General features: G+C 36.0%; 1 long non-coding RNA gene across 1 annotated transcript in view; it reads right to left on the reverse strand.

The window, feature by feature from the left end:
* The window catches only part of LOC114806588, a 62,229-nt gene extending 45,791 nt beyond the window's left edge, over positions 1-16,438 (reverse strand). Inside the window, exon 1 of the long non-coding RNA XR_003754627.2 lies at positions 16,368-16,438. This is a non-coding gene — a long non-coding RNA (uncharacterized LOC114806588). The remainder of the gene's footprint in view (positions 1-16,367) is intronic.
* Positions 16,439-17,529: the final 1,091 nt, after the last annotated feature.

Consider the following 17,529-nt stretch of genomic DNA (forward strand, 5'->3'; position numbering starts at 1 on the left):
TGATCATCATTAACATTTGCCAACTACTTTCAGATTGTCACAGAATGTTCAAGGTAATTCTTTGGTCAGGAATTTTTAGCAGATTATTCAACAGGCCCATCACAAAAAAAGTTTTTTTTTAAAAAAAAATAGTATGTTAGTGATTAGTAAGTGTCAAGCACTGGTCTAAGCACTGGAGTAGATAAAAAGCTATCAGGCAGGACAAAGCTCCTATCCCACATGGGGCTTAGAGTCTAACTAGAAGGGAGTAGGATTTAATACACATATTGAAGTTGAGGAAATGGAAGCACAGAGAAGTTAATTGACTTGGACAAAGTAAGCAATTGGCTGAGCAGGGGTTAGAACATAGGTCCTGTGACTCCCAGGCTCAAGCTCTTTTCACTATTCATTTCTTCATTCAATCATATTTATTGAGCGCTTACTGTGTGCAGAGCACTGTACTAAGTGCTTGGAAAGTACTATTCAACAACAGATAGAGATAATCCCTACCCAACAATGGGCTCACAATCTAGAAAGGAGGGACAGACAACAAAACAAAATAAGTAGACAGGCATTACTACCATCCAAATAGATAACTAGAACCATAGATAAATGCACATCATTAATAAAATAGGCAATAAATATGTCCACATCTATATAAGTGCTGTGGGAAGAGGAAGGGGATAGAGCATAGGGATGGAATAGGGGCAACAAGTAGGGGAGGAGCAGAGAGAAAGGGATGGCTCAGTCTGGGAAGGCCTCCTGGAGGAGGTGAGCTCTCAGTAGGGCTTTGAAGAGGGGAAGAGAGTTAGCCTGGCGGATGTGAGGAGGGAGGGCATTCCAGGTCAGAGATAGGACGTGGCCAAGGGGTAGATAGCAGGGCAGGCGGGAACGAAAGTGTAAAAGGATGTTGGGAGTACAAAAGTGCTGAGATTGATAGTAGGGAGGATGCAACCTGGGGAGAAAAAAATTCATCATGGAAAGCTTCCTGGAGAAGGTGGGATAAGGTCTTGGAAGACAGGATCTGGCAGATTGGCAGGAGGTGAGGGTTCCGGGCAGAGGAAGGGGCTTGAGTCAGAAATCAAAGGTGAGAGAGAGAAGGAAACAAACCACAGTACAAAGCTGGACTTGGGAAAACTGGAGAAAGGGTCAGGTGGGGTGGACCATGTTGCTTCTCTTTGGTATACTAAAACACATGCCATTTAGTTCAAAATAAATCCTATTACTGGGAATTAATTCATTCATTCAATCGTATTTATTGAGCACTTACTGTGTGAAGACCACTGTACTAAACACTTGGAATGTACAATTCAGCAACAGATAGAGACGATCACTGCCCAACAACTGGCTCTCAGTCTAAAAACAATGACTGATAGTTGCTGTGTGAGACGTTTGTGGACAGCTATAAGTTTGAGGCATGTGTGATTATAAACATTTGTTTAACTTTTCCATGTGTTTTTGCCATTTTCCCTATACACTCTGACTTGCCATGATTTAGACATACTTATGGGTTTTTAATGGGTCTCAAGTTGTCAGTATATTTTTGAATGGACATTCCTTAAGTGATAATAGTAATTGAAAAAAAATTCAGTCTCAAGATGTAATTATATTTCAGTGAATCCCCAGTTGATCTCATTCTGAATATAAAATATTCAAATGTTTATGGCTACATTCTTATCATAATGAGATTTTCAAGTTGAAGAAGAAAAAGGTTGAACCATTTTTTGAGCACATGTGAAAATGGTGAGAAACCACTAACATCTTATTATGCCTCAATAGCTGGGCTAGAGTATTTAACCACTTCAAGGGTTCATAGAAACATAATTCCTAATTTTCCTATTTCCATAAGCAAATACAAAATTCAGGTATGGCAAAAAAAAACCTGTTAGATGATTAACTATCTCAATATTTCATCTTTGTTCTCCTTTTACCAAATTTCATCCAAAAAACTGGAAAACATTCAAGAGAATATGAAAACAAGGTGAACCAAAATCTAACATTCTGAACCAACTAAAAACCCTGAGACATTTAAGGTCCCAGAGAGAAAATATTGTATGAGAAAACAAGCACTTGTCTTCCTCTTTAGTCAGTGTCATGAACTCCCTTGAATGCCAAGCTTTGGGCAAACTCAGGGAATTTTTACCCCCGGTTATTTGGTGTATTTCTTGTCATTAGGCTATCCTAATACTAGTATTTCAATGCTTTGTAATTATTTTTTAATAATTCCTTCACTACTGCATCTATTTCCTTGCTAAGCTCCCTGTCTCCTGTTTTTTCACACTCCATTCCATGTTGAACTAACCAGCATGGATCACTTGAATTTAAAAAAAAAAAAGGTCAGGCCTTGAATCCCCACACCTAAGAACCTCCAATGGTTGAACATTCACCTCTACAATAAACAGAAACTCTTTACCACTGGCTTTAAAGAACTCAGTCAGCATTGCCCTTTCTACCTTTCCAGGCTGATGTACTACAGCCCAACCTGCACAATTCTGACCTCTAGCACCAGCTAACTCACTATGCCCTGATCTTGCTGTTGATCCCTTTCACACATCCTCCCTTTAGCATGGAACTCCCTATCCTTCCATATATGACAGACCACTACTATCCCCACCTTCAAAATCCTATTATGGTCACACCTCCTCCAGGAGGCTTTCCCTGATTAATCACCTTTTTCAAAAGCTCCCTTTCCCTTTAGCATCATCTGTGCACTTGTATCTGTGACTTTTACACATTTGATAACTGCCCCACCATCAACCCCACAGCATCTATATACATATCTATAAAATATACATTAAAATATGTGTTTATATTACTCTCCCCTTCTCCAGTCTGTAAACTTGTTGTGGGCAGGGAACATGCCTTCGAACTCTTTTATATGGTTCTCTCCCAAGCAGTGCAGCCTAGTGGAAAGAGCTTGGGCCTGGGAGTAAGAGGACCTGGGTTCTAAACCCAGCTCCACCACTGCCATGTGACCTTTGGCAAGTCACTAAACTTCTCTGTGTCTCAGTTACCTCATATGTAAAATGGGGATTAAGATTGTGAGCACTACGTGGAACATGGACATATCCACCCTGATTATCTTGTATCAACTCCAGTGCTTAGTAGAGTACATGAAATGTATTAAGTACTTAAATACAATTAAAAAAGAGCACTTTGCTCAGTGGTCTGCACACAGGAAGCAATCAATAAATACCACCGATAACAGTGGTTTCTTGCAACTGTGCCTCTGTTCCCCAAATCCTCATGCTGAACAACGGTTAATATTTAAGGCTACGAATAAACTGTTTACATCCTGAATGCTAATGCTTTGAATATGCTTACTGGATACCTTGCCCCCTGAATTGAACCAATAATCTAAAGCTGTGAAGCAGTCCTCTCAAATGATATTTTAATTCTTCAGCAAACTTTTTGGTTTTCCATCTAAACCAGGAGTTTTTACTCCCACAACTACAGCAGAGAAAACATTTCCTGTTTTAGAAAGCTTTGCTTATTTGGTCGATTTTATTTTGGTCAGGATCTGAAGTAGTAGGTACTAGTCCTTTGAAGAATGAACGTTTCTGTCATCCTCCATTTCCTGTGAGATGTCACAGCTGTGACAAGGAGGGGTTTATAATGGCACAGTTCGGCGCCTTCATAATTTATTCTCTCTGATTTTATGCTCTTTTAGACTCCTGCTCAACCATCCACTAACAAGCAGTGATATTAACCAATAAATCAAAGACGTCTGCTTGTCACCACCAGATGCTTGGCCACATCGCAGCCGATTATGAGACGTACAAAAGGACAATTTCATGTAGAGAGCTCAGCAGAGGTGTTCCACAGATATTCTGTTTGATAGGAAACCAGCATGAGGTGAATGTAGTACAATTCAATAACTTTTATGCCTTGTGGCAACCAAGAACTAAGTTGAAATGAAACTAAGAGTAAATTAGGACCCCACCTTTTATGACTTTCTTTTTATGATTCTGAATCACTTCCTTTGGTACTTCCAGACAGGTTAGTGGAAAAAAAAAATACTTCTCTTCATGTGTTAGTCTTATACTTTGCTGGGTAAAGGAAAAATCATCCTAATTTCAAAAAGGTCATAATGTCCTTCTCCATTTACATGGATTTAACAGCATATTATTTTTTCACAGAATATACTTTAAAAAGTGTATTGATTTAAGTGTTGTTCACCTAAAACTTACTCAATAAAGAGGTGAACTTTGATTCTCTTTTCTTGATGAAGAACTGATCATCACAAGGGTATCTGGTGAAAGGGTAATAGGCTACTAATGACACTACAGACATAGCAAATTCAGCTCTGGTCTCTTTCTCTAGCTATTATCTACACCCAATTATTTCTTGGCAAATATTTTGACATTTAAGACCTTGATTCACTATTTCTTTTTCTGAATCTATAAAGTAAGATCACAGTCTATTTATTTTTGAACTTCCTATGGCTTTGGGAATGCTTTTGATGGATCCAGATAACTGGTATTTTACAGATTTTTTTTAAAAAAAGTTGCTTATGTTAGAACCTTTTTTTTAAAAAAGCTACTTAAAACATATTGGAATCAGCACATTAGGAAAATATCAAACAAATAAGACTGCAGTGTAGTTTTCCACTAGGAACATCTTAGTTGAGGGCCCTAGTGTTTTCTATTTCACCATTTAATCAAATCATAGCCTTTTAGGAGACAGAGATTTGCCATTAATAATAGAAAGGACTTGTTTTATCTCCCGGATTTTATGTTCCCTCAGCTCTACTGCCCTCTATCATGTGAACCCCAAAATGAGAAAATTTCAGCATCCGTTAGATTTTAATTTCATTATTTTTACTACACTAATAAGATAAATATGTAGTCCATGCCAAGAGGCAATGACAGTTTTTGAAGATGCACTATCTATTTGGTAGTTGTGCTTTCCTAGTTCACTATTTGCTACCTAATTCAGGGGGCCTCAGGAAAAAACAAAAATATCCAGGACAAATAATTGGATACATCTTTCTTCCTAATCTCCCTTTGAACATCTCATTGCCATGATCATTTAACCTTTTTCCATAAGTTTGCAAGTTGCTCCTATATTTTGCCCACCATATTTACTCTGTTCTTAATCAATTATATTTCCCAGAATCCATCCCTTATTCTCCACCCTAGCAGCTATTAACCCAGCTACACCCCACATCATTTGCCAGGTTGATTATTGCAAAAGTTTTCCTAGTGTTCTCCCTTTCTCAAGTCTCTCCCCTTTTCAGGCAATTCTTTATAAACTGCTCAGACCACTTTCAAATGCCCAATCCATTGTTGTTCTGGCTTCCATCAGCTCTGAGGCTAAGTCTAAAGATGGGAGACAATATGTTGTTACAGAAAATGAAACCAAATCTAGAGAGAGATCTTCAAGCATCCCTTCCATCTCCTCCTCACTGAGTAGGAAGCTCCAGAATTGGGAGGTGATTTACCCTGGATCTGACTAGTTTGATTCTGGGCTGGTACATATTCAGGAACCATGGAACCCATAGTCCATCTGCCAGTTCTGGCAAATGTCAGGCTGTACTGAATAATAGCAGTAAAGTAAGAAAACCAGAGCAAAGATGCATTTAAAATGATTAACAGCAACCCAGACGTCAATACAATACCATTATACACTTAACAGTCACAGTCCTCTCATCTGGAGAACTGTGTCACTTCTGGTTGCCCTGCAGTAAGGAAGATAAAGAAAGGCATAATGTGGAAAGGAGTAGGAAAACACACAAAAAAGATGATAAGAACTTGGCAAGTATTTACCATTGATGAGAGATAAAACCGGGGTTTATCTAACTAAAGGAAGAAAAAAAAGTTTAAGTGGAACTGATTCAGTTATTCTGAATCAATAAAAACAGTTTAGTTTCTTCCTATTTACCATGGTCTAGAAAATGAGTGGAATATTGATATATAGAAGATTAATTGGAATCAGTTTTCCAATTCCTTGAAATATGATAGAATTAATGTCAATATTACAGGATGACTCTCGTCATGCAGAAAAGTTGTCAGCATTTATGGCTGTGAATAAATTGTACACCTTCTGAATGTACCTACCCACCTTCTCTGGTGTTCCATCTATATTTACATATATTTACACAATATACACACATATCTTCTCTATTACATTAGATCAAATGATCCAGGTCAAGGACAATGTCTTATTCTTCCTCTAAGTTCTCACCATTCCTAGAGCAATGCCCTATGCTCTGTAAAGTGAAATTACCCAGCTGACACTAGAATCCAAAATGGCTAAGAAAAGGTATTGTGATGAACTAGATATTAACAAATTAGGTTCTGACTAGGGATAAAAAATACCTTCTGAATTGAGAGACCAATGATGCTTTGGATATCATGAACTCCATAATTTTTAGGAAACATTCTCAATGAATTAATGAGCCTCAAATTTTCAGTTACAGTATTAAATCATATCGAAGCTTTGAAAATCTGAATAATTTTATTCAAATTTCTCTTATCCAATAAAATAGATGAAATGCTTCTCAAGATTTTATATAGAAAATGTCAGCATCAGATATTGAAAAAGTTCGTTTAAAACTTTTCTTTTGGGGGGCTCACTAAGCTATTCACTGTATTCTCCTATATTTCTATGGATTTCTCTTGTGGTAAGTAATAATAACAACCAACAATTCTGACCAGCTTTCAGATATCAGCCACACTTTCAAAACTACTTCTTGCATAAATGGACTCTAATATATTCATATGCCCCTCCCCATTCCTCTTAAATATAATTGCACATTTAGGGAGTCTATATTGCCTTTATACTCTACACTGTGCTCATAAACAGTGCATTCAACATCTCTATTTCAAATACTGTATTCTATTTTGAGTTCCTACTGCTATAACCCATGTTAATTATTCCTATTTCCTGCTTTTTTAAAAAAACTGACAGTAAGATTTGAATGAAAAATGTACAAAGACTAATATTAGCTTCATTGTCAGTCAATAGCATTTATTCAACACGTGTGCAGTATACTATATAATGAAGATAAGACATATTTCCTACCTTCAAGGGGTTTACAATATAAAAAGCCACACTGTGCTGTGGATCTTTTAAAAAGGGACTATCAGTTTTCTCAAGTACCCTTGAAACATTTCAGCAATTGTAGAAAATTGCATAACAGAAGTTTTAAATGAACAATACTTTTAGCTATCAGCTTAATGCATAACCCATGGTAAGCCTTTTGTGCTGTAAACCATCACAATGTTCATTAAGGAATAAAATTTGTAAATTTAAGGTGAACAATCAATAGCATTTATTTAGTTCTTCAGATTTTGGGAGAGTACCATAGAATTAGTAGATATGATCCTTCTCTTCAGGGACTTTATATTCTGGCAGGGGAGGAACTAAGATTAAGTTTATAATAGCAGGGAAAAAAAATAAAAGGTATGTTTAATGGTTTAGTGCTTAAGTAATAGTATAATGAAAATACATACAAAACTGTTGCAGAATTGTTAAGCTGGCCAGATGTAATGAAGAGGCTGTGGGTACTAGAGAGATTACACGTAAATTGGGGAAAGACCTTCTGGAGGAGTTGTATTTGAGAGCTTACTAAATTCTTGGGACAGTAAAATGGAGAGTTAGTAGACATGACTCCTGCATTCAAGGAGTTTACCCTTGGATTTCACAACTTTTGTGCCTCAGTTTCTTCAATTGTAAACAAGTAATTCAAATCCTGTTGTCCCTCCTGCTTAGACTGTGAGCTCCATGTGGAACAAGGACTCTGTTTAACTTAAATCATATCTACTGCAGCACTCAGAACTGTGCTTGGCAAATAAGCACTTTACAAATACCAATTTTGAAAAAAGGTACAGTATTTGGCATTCAGTAAGCACTCAGATAAAATTAATTGACTTTTCATTCATTCAACCATATTTATTGAGCACTTACCGTACGCAGAGCACTCCACTAAATGCTTGGAATGTACAATTTGGCAACGGATAGAAACAATCTGCCCAACAAAGGGCTCACAGTCTATAAATGGGTTCACAGTCTATCAATCATTTCTCTTTACCTTCCTCTCTGTGACTGGACAGAATCATGGGAACCTGTTAAAGCATTCAGTAGAGAGAGAAAATTTAGTCCAATTTTTTTCTTCTTAGTCTATGAAATACAAATAGAGTCAGGGATTCATTTTAATCAATCAAAATTGGTTGTAGCATTTCTTCACAGTCCAATTTTTCCTGGAAAATTTAAGTCATCAGGCTTGATTGCAGGAGAGACTATCATCAATCAATAGTATTTATTGAGCACTGGTGTTGAGCTAATAGAGTTGATGCTTTTCCTGTCCACAATGAGCTAAACCCACAACTGGAAGTCAGAACAGTGAGTCTTGACTGTGATCACTATTCAATTCAATCACAAGACCTAATCACACATGTAATAGTTCCATCTCACCATTCTGTTATAAATTCCAACACTGAGGGTATTGTGGCTGCTTGTGTACCTCCTGCGTTAGAAATATTTTCAGTGACTTTTCAAAATATAAATAAAATGAGAATATTTTAATTTAAAACTAATACATAGTAACTATTTCAGCTCCAGTCTTAGATAGGTTGAATAAACCTGGCCTTTGGTAAACCAAAAACTATCACATCAGTTTGGTTGCAGCTATTATTTGAGAAATAAAACTTCTTTGTTAGCATAAGAATCCCAAAGTCTTGTAAGGATGGATCAAGTAAGGATTTCGCAAGGACTTTTTTCTCCAATAGGTGGAATATTAGTTTTATGCTTCACAAGAAAATCTGATGCTTAAACAAGTCATTTTAATTAAAAACTCCAGATTCTGGTCACATTACATATATTACAAATAACTCAAACTTCAACTTAACACTAAATTGAAAGCCTAAAGATGTGTATTTTGGTTTTTATTTCACATGTTCCATTGCAAGTAAATATTAGAAGTTGATTTTCAACTCTTACTGGTTAAATATTGGGCTTAAAGAGTTACAAACTTCAGTTAATGTTAGGGGAAGGTGATGAAAATAGAGGCACATGCTCTTGAATGCATTCTTTACAGGTTTTTCTCTAATAATAAGGGGAGAAATATGGTATTTAGTGACTTTTAAACAATGACTAAATAAGGTTATGATAAAATAAATCAGAGAAGTGAGATGGTTTAATGGCTTTTTAATGAGCTAATGTTTTCAGTTTTAATGAGCCCTCTTACATCAGCTTTAATCATTTTATGAGATGAAAAATGATTGAGAAATGGCTTCCATTAATTCAATTTTCTGTTCAATCTTCCTACAAGCCATTATGGCACAGTGGCTAATGGAAGTCAACTTGGATAAGTGGGAACTTAGACAATACAGCAAGCCTATGCTAAATTTACTTAGACACTTGATATGTTAACTGATGATAAGGTTACTTTTTACCTAATATTTTCTAATTTTTATATAGGGCACACACCAGTACCCACCAAGTATTCTAATACCACAGCACAAGCAAAAATAATTAGTGTAGTTTAAATGAACTCTAATTTGTTCTCATTAATCCTATTAAATTGGGTTAAATTCTGTTTCTTTGGCTTTATATTATTACATAAAGTAAAACGTCAATGAAAATTAACACAAATAACCTATTTTAAAAAATTTACTCAGACTAGAGTTTCCACAACTATAAAATTATGCTACCCCCTTTCTTCATGATTCATCCTTAAAGAATTTTTTTTCAATTATCCAATACACTGAAGCTATAAGTAGACTAAGAAAAAAAGAGCATTTTCCAGATCTATTAATGTTACAACTTAAAAGTTAGGCCTAAAATGTCGTTTACACCAACCTAGCCAGATGTGGTACTCTGCTTTAGCTTTGGGCTAAGGAAGCTGAATCATAACAGGGCAATCCACAGGGGCTAGAGATCGAACAATTAACCGTGATGGTGGGGAAGCACCTGGATCAAAGATTAGTTTTTAATTTAAGTTTGCTCCTCCCTCCAGCCCTCTCCATTGGTTGGGAAGTTATGTGATTGTAAAGAGGTCTGCAATACACAGATCACTATTATGCAACATTAAGAAAAAAATTGATAGATTTTTAGAGTAAGGTCAACCAAGGAGAAACAGTGCAGTGTGAATAGGATCTAGCCAATATGCATCTGAGGAAGGAGAGATGTTAGAACTGATGTTCACTTCCATAATTTGACTGATATAATTTGATTAGAGTATAGATTAATAAAATACCCCAGAATGTAGATTGAGAAACAGCATAGCCTATTGGATAGAGCATGGGCCTGAAAGTCAGAAAGACCTGGGTTCTAATTCCAACTCTGCCAATATCTGCTCTGTGACCTTGGGCAATCATTTAACTTCTCTGTACCTCAGTTACCTCATTGTAAAATAGGGATTAAGATTGCGAGCCCTATGTGGGACATGGACGATGTCCACCCTGATTAGTTTATATCTACCCCAGCGATTAGTACAGTGCGTGGGACATAGTAAGTGTTTAACAAATATCATAGAGAGTAACATACTTTCATAAATTGACAATGAGCTAACATAAATAATCTCACTGTGGACAGGGAATTTATCTGATAACTGTTGCACTCTCCCAAGTGCTTAATTCAGTGCTCGGCACATAGTAAGTGCACAATGGCATTGATTGATCAAAAAAACTAGAAAAGATGAAAGGAATTTTCAAAAACTAAAAAAAATTCAGGAAAATTTTTGAATGCATTTTGAATCTAACACTACCACAATGTTTGTACCATTACGCATTCTTGAAAGAGTTCACATGGGCTGATTTTGAAAGAATGTCCTTTCTGTTTATGCAAACAAATTGAAAATATAAGAAACTTGGCCAATAGACACTTCGCAAGAGCCAAGAATACAAGCATTCAAAAAGATTTGGTTTCCTTAGAAGCTTTGAGGACTGCCCAATGACCTTCACATAACTCCTTCCTTCCACCTATCCCCCTAGCAGAGTTGGACCCAAAGGACCCAAGATTCTCAGTATTGGAAAAGACTTGGCAGTGCCAGCCCCCTCGCCTTGAGCCTGGCCATCCCTGGGTCATCATATCCCTTCTCTTTTTTTGCCTCAGCGCAAGCACAACAAATATTTGGTTTCAGTCATTACTGCAGTGGATTACTGGTTACTGCCTGAGCCTTAGCTCAGGCTGAGACCACCACCTCTGCTTTTAGGGATGCCCATGTCTCTCCTTGCTCTCTATTTATGCTTTTATGGAAATTTCAGGGCTAGTCTGGAAGAACTCAAGGGATCTTCCCACAACCCTTTCTCCTAGATAGCAAGATCCCTGAACACAAGGGATCTTTACCCTCTTATCCCTGCATTTTCTCCACCTCTAGACTGATAGCTCATTGAGGATATTTAAGCACTGTATATGCTTAAATATAGTGTGCAATGAACAAATCTGATTGCTCTGAACCAAATAGCCCTTGTTCTTTATAGAAACCTTTCTATTAAGTCAAATCCAATCAATGTAATGGGCAAGTCAAGCAATTACTGATTTACTCAACATTTTGAAAAGACAGATGATTGATCAGTCTATACTAAAATCTAAATAAATTCCAAGAAAAAGATGTTGCTTTCACAGATTCTTAGGAATGGAAAAGGGCCTTTAATACCTAACAAAATTTCTGATGGCTTCATATTCTTTGCCTTTTAATTAAATGTTTTTCAGTCTTTTGGCTCTCATATTTATCAATATTACATATATGCAAGGAAATATTTGTCTGTTTCAATTATCTGAATAATTTGCTTGGGTAGAAACATGAAAAGAACCTACAGAGAATAATGGAACTTAATGAAGTTTATATTAAAACCCTGATGGCAGTTGACTGATGGAAGTAATCTCAGGGCACAGTAATTGATAATTAGATAAATCATAGGTTTCCCTATTCTACATCTACCAAAAAAGTTTCACAATTAAGATTATTCTGTTTTCTTACTTAGGTGTTTCAATAACCCCAACCAGTACATTTTGCATTCGTATACTGATAAGATGACAGACACTCCAAGTGATTTAGTTAATGGCCCATGGCCTCAAAAATTGTCAATATAATCACCTCATTCATCAGATAGAAAGTAATTTTTTTTTATCTTCAGTAACAGGAAATGAGATGGTTAAGGGATGCATGTAACATATCCATCTTTGCCTAATACGGTATTAACTAGCAGTCACAGTGCACCAACTTCTTCTGAAAGTGACAAAAGAATAGCAATAAGCCACATACAATATTCAACACTAGACCTCTAAGCAAAGGCAGATTCACAGCGACAGCACACATGGTTTGTCAGGAATTGTTTAGAGATGGAAAACAGAGTTAAAGGATTTACTAAAGCAATAGAAATAACCTCCACTCCAGTTACTATGATTACAAGGATTTTTATGGCCTAGTATTTAATCTTCCTGTACTGTAACAGATAAATTGTGCTTTCCTCTGATTTGTGTACAAAGAGTTTTCTCAATCTTTTCTAGCTCTATAAAGTATTGAGGTATTGTTTCTTGACTTGCTAAGCGGACCATTAATACGACTGTCAGCTGCAAGATGGAACATGCTATAAATATTAAGTTTAAATGTTACCCTGGTTTATGCTGCAGGGAATATTGTCCTAGATTATGAGGTATGATTATTATCTTTTGTAATAAGCAATGATGGGTAAAACAGCAGGCTTGCAAAAGGAGTTTTCTGAAGCTTTATTCAGGGTGGCTAATATCTTAAAAACATGTATTTCAACAGATAATTTTAGTTCATATATATGCAGTTACAGCAAAATAATTAGATGTCTAATAAGCTGAGGGTCCCTACTCAGAAACCATTTTACTGGAGACTGCAGTTTCCCAGTAAAGAAGTTCATTAATTCATTCATTCAATAGTATTTACTGAGCGCTTACTATGTGCAGAGCACTGTACTAAGCGCTTGGGATGAACAAGTCGGCAACAGATAGAGACAGTCCCTGCCGTTTGACGGGCTTCCAGTCTAATCGGGGGAGACGGACAGACAAGAACAATGGCACTAAACAGCGTCAAGGGGAAGAACATCTCGTAAAAACAATGGCAACTAAATAGAATCAAGGCGAAGTACAATGGCAGCCAATGGGGAAGGACTACAATCAGACAATCCTAAGAAAGGTTTTAAGTATGATTATTGTTCAAATTAGGCCGTATAACAGTCAAAACCAAAATACGTATTAGTCAATTGTTGACAAATCAGGCAGCCATTGAATGCTCTGTCACTGATGAAATCTATCATTAGGGGATAAGTTGCTCTGCTATTACAGACTTTGCCTCATGAGACGAGAGCAGATTTCTCCACTGCAGTTGGCATGGTTCTGACAATAAAGTCCTGTCCCCTATGGCTGGGGAGTCTGCTCTATCAGAATGACCTCCACTTGGGATTAACCCCACTCATAGAGGAGCTCCAGAGGGTAGAATCTATGAACTAAACTGATAGGAGAGAACCTCAGTGGGGTAGCTTGTGACAACAAGACATACTTTGGATGTATTAGATACCCTTTCGAAGTTTCATCCAAATCCTGGGTTTGCAAAATAGTAAAAAACTGATCTAACAATGACAATCAAAAGATAAATTTATGTAATTTTATCAGCGCAGAAGAAATGGGAATCCCTAAATATTTTCATTCCTGAGATTGCCCCTACATGAGATGATTCTGGGCTGCTTAAGACTATGAAAAAAATTATGAGTTCGGAAAAAAAAGTAGGAAATTTCTTCTGTTTTCTCTTTAGTATTAGAGTCACCGATTATCTGTCTCCTGGTACAAACATGATGTAGCTTACACAGATATATATATATATTACAAATCCTAAATCCTATAAAGACTTTTCCATAACCTACCTCTTTCTCTTTGCCTTTATTCATTCAATAGTATTTATTGAGCACTTACTATGTGCAGAGCATTGTACTAAGTGTTTGATATATTATATATCATATACATTTACATTATATTATATTTTTATTATGTAAAAATAAAGGCAAAGAGAGAAAGAAGTAGGTAATAGAACAGTCCTAATAGGGTTTTGGATTTGTAATTGTTAGCTCTTTGCTCTACCTGATTTCTTCCAGTTGCCATATTAAGGAATGAATACCAAATCAATTTTTATCCAATCTTTCCCCATTCTAAAACAATGACCCTCAGGAAAAAGCAGCTACCATACTGGTTTCTTAATGATGTCACTATTATTTCCAGAGATCTTCAAGGTTCTTCATCATCTTCCAAGTCCAAAATAGGCTCCCAGGAGCCACCTTTAAAGCTCACCACCCAACCTATAATGATGATCATCAAAAGCAATAGTAGTGGACCACTATATGGAGAATGTTGAACTCAGTATTTAGATAGGATACAAGTACACAAGGAAATAGTTGCTCATCTCCAAATATAACCTAGCTTACACTTTGGGTTTTAATTAAGTACTCTGCACTCAGACCTTCCTCTTCAGCTTCTGAGTCTTTATCCAGATGCACTCTATCTCCCTATGCTTCTTTAAATACCAGTTCCAGCACTCTCCTCCTCACTTCAGGATGATTTCCTCAGTTAACTCCTCTGGTTTCAAATCCTTTTAATACAACAGTCACTCTTGTCTCAGCTCACTTTTGTACCCCAAAATACTACCATCTCTCCTCATATTGATTTTATATTATACCTGTTTTCCACTGTAACCAGCCTGCAAGCTCTCTAACATCTGGGACCATCACTAGTTTCCAAACATAACCATAAAGTTTTTTTCACCCTGTGAATAAAGCCATGATTAGGCTTTTCCCCAGCTAATTACTTTGAAAAAAGTAATTAAATCCAGGAAGAGGTTACTATCCCTTAACTCATCAAAACCTAAGTAGAGAAGATTAACAGTAGACAGAAGCTTTTAACACACTGATTTGTTTTGTATTAGTGATACACTTGCTTGAATTATGAGCTGGTCGGATGATAGACAATACAGAAGAGATTAAGATGAATAGTTAGAAGTTAGTCTATAATCAGAGCCATTTGTTTTAATATTCAAACATTTCTCCATTCCTGACACCAGGCTTCCCCAAACTGAAATAATTTGAACTCTTATTAAGACATCTAGACTAACCAAATTAAATTTAGCCTCACAGCAGATTATCAGGTTTAAAAAAAAATTGAACTTTCCCAGGTTACCCTTGTAGTTTGTGTGGTAATAGGCTTTACATAAAACCAGAAATTCTCTACCTAGCAGAGAAGACACATTTTCATGAAAAATGAATAATAAATTATAGGTTACATGTCTTTGATTTTAAAGGATGCATAATTTAAACCAATAAATAATTAACATATCACAGTATTCTAATTTAATGGATACCTTCAGCATTAGCACAGCTAAAGCATCAAACCTCCCATTCACTGTTTAAAATCCATCTTTATGTTTGGATGAGTAGTAGCTTTATATATTGCTAGCTATCATTCTATGCAAAGAATGATTTTGCTGATCACATAAAATTAGTAAATCTAAGAAAATTCCATTTCTTATATATGATACATAAGCATTTCTCAGTCTTATAAAAAGGAAAAGTAGAAACATACAATTAGGGTGCTATTAAGAGTATTGCATTTAAGTTTAAATTCTTAACATTTGTGTTCTCTTTAAGTAGCATCTTATTTTAGCCTCCTGTGCATGTCACCATTAGCTTCAGCCTCATCTGTAATAAATTCGAGGCTAAATTAGTAATTTCTTGAGAATGCTGTGATAAATTAAAAACACCTGAAAATGTTACAATTGCAAATAGAATTTACTCAAATTTAAATTAAAATTTACTCAAAAGTATTTTTTTTATCAACTTTCACTGTAAATTCTTGAAAAATTAATCTATTTTACATAAGTAAAAAATTAGTGTTAAAGAACAAGGATTCCTTAAATTCCACCTCCAGGTCAACTACTTCTCCACAAAAGCTCCACAATGCAGCTGGCAAATGCTTATAAAATGATTTTTTTTTTAACAGATTAATGCACTTAAATTGAAAAGAATTGGTCATAATTGAAGAAAAAATAAACTTATGCATTGGTTACCCATTGCTGTTTTATGATATGAAGCTGTTCTAATGAGGCCTACCACCAGTGACCCACTTCAGTGGCCAACTTTAAATGAAACATTGAGAATTCTTTCCAAGAGGTATTTAACTCTCTGGGCCTTTCAACCCTATTTGTGGTGTTTGTAGATTACAAATTGGTAGAAGATGAAGGGGAAAAAATGTTAGAAGAGCCAAGGGGAAGAAATAGGAGAGATCTGGGGATTTGGGAAGGATTCGCAGAAAACTCTGCCTTAGGAATTTAATTTTAACACAAAGGGAGAAGAGAGCAATTAAACCCAAAAGCCTATACTTCATTACACATTTAAATACACCAGCTTTCATGAGCACAAAAGCCAACTTACATAAATATCCAAAGTTCTACAAGCACACAGTACTTCTCAGGTCAGAGCAGCCAAACACACTGCTTACCACATGGAGGAAATTGCAAACTCCATATCAGACCATTTAATGAATCCTTCCCTGGTTGCTGATTGGTTAGAACTCTCTCTTCCCAGAAGACCCACTCTCCCAAGGAGGACTATGAAATCAAGTCTTCTGGATCTTTGGAAATGTAGTTCCCAGGAGAAAGAAGTTACACCAATCAGCTTCCTAGATACCCTTCAGCCTCTTTGATTAGAGTTGTGCCTTCAATAGAGCCTGAATATTTCCATAACCAGGCTTGATCTGCCAACCTAATACAAGGCTACCATTCACATTTGTCTATGAAATTTAGCAATGACCAGTTATTTGTTGAATTTGACATGCATATTAATTATTGGATTATGCAGAGTGCAGATTTAGGTAACTTAATTTGGGCTATCTTTCACTGCCAGATTACAATTATCATTCTTGTAAACAATGTATAATTCTGATTTTAATCAGTAATTCACCAAATGCCCTCACTGCCTCAATCTGACTCATAGGATAGAATCTTTACAATGACAACTGGAATTTAGATTCAGTTTATTATTCTTTTTTTCCCCTAATGGAGCAGGGCAGAGGAAAAAGAAATAGAAGGAAAACCAAAGAATGAATATAGAGGACAAACACATTTTAAACTCATTCTTAAAATGCTAAAGGTTAGAATTAGGCTCAGAACACAATTCAAGTCAATATGCAACAATTTATATTTGATTTAGCTTTAAGCCTACTTTTTAATAAGATTTCTTACTTTCTGAGATTTGTGGAATAGTGCCAATTTGAAGTAGTGCTCTTTCAAGACAAACAAGAGGAAGGCAATTTACAAATCCCAAAGATGTCCTTTAGGATAAAAGTTAATGAGTCATTTAGTTCTTAGTGATGGAAAGGGTAGCTATTTACTTGAGGAATACTGACTATATTGTTGTTGAATCATCTGCATGCTGTTAAATGATTGGCACACTAGTGTGATCACAAATTGTGTTTCTGTGTTCCCTTACTTTTAACCATAAGCCATTCTTACAATTTCACAAACTACCACCCTATATACATAAGAAAATGCATTTTTAAGATAATTTTGTAGCAGAAAATATCTGAGGGAATCCT

This window comes from Ornithorhynchus anatinus, chromosome X1, assembly GCF_004115215.2.
Source record: "Ornithorhynchus anatinus isolate Pmale09 chromosome X1, mOrnAna1.pri.v4, whole genome shotgun sequence".
NCBI lineage: Eukaryota > Metazoa > Chordata > Mammalia > Monotremata > Ornithorhynchidae > Ornithorhynchus > Ornithorhynchus anatinus.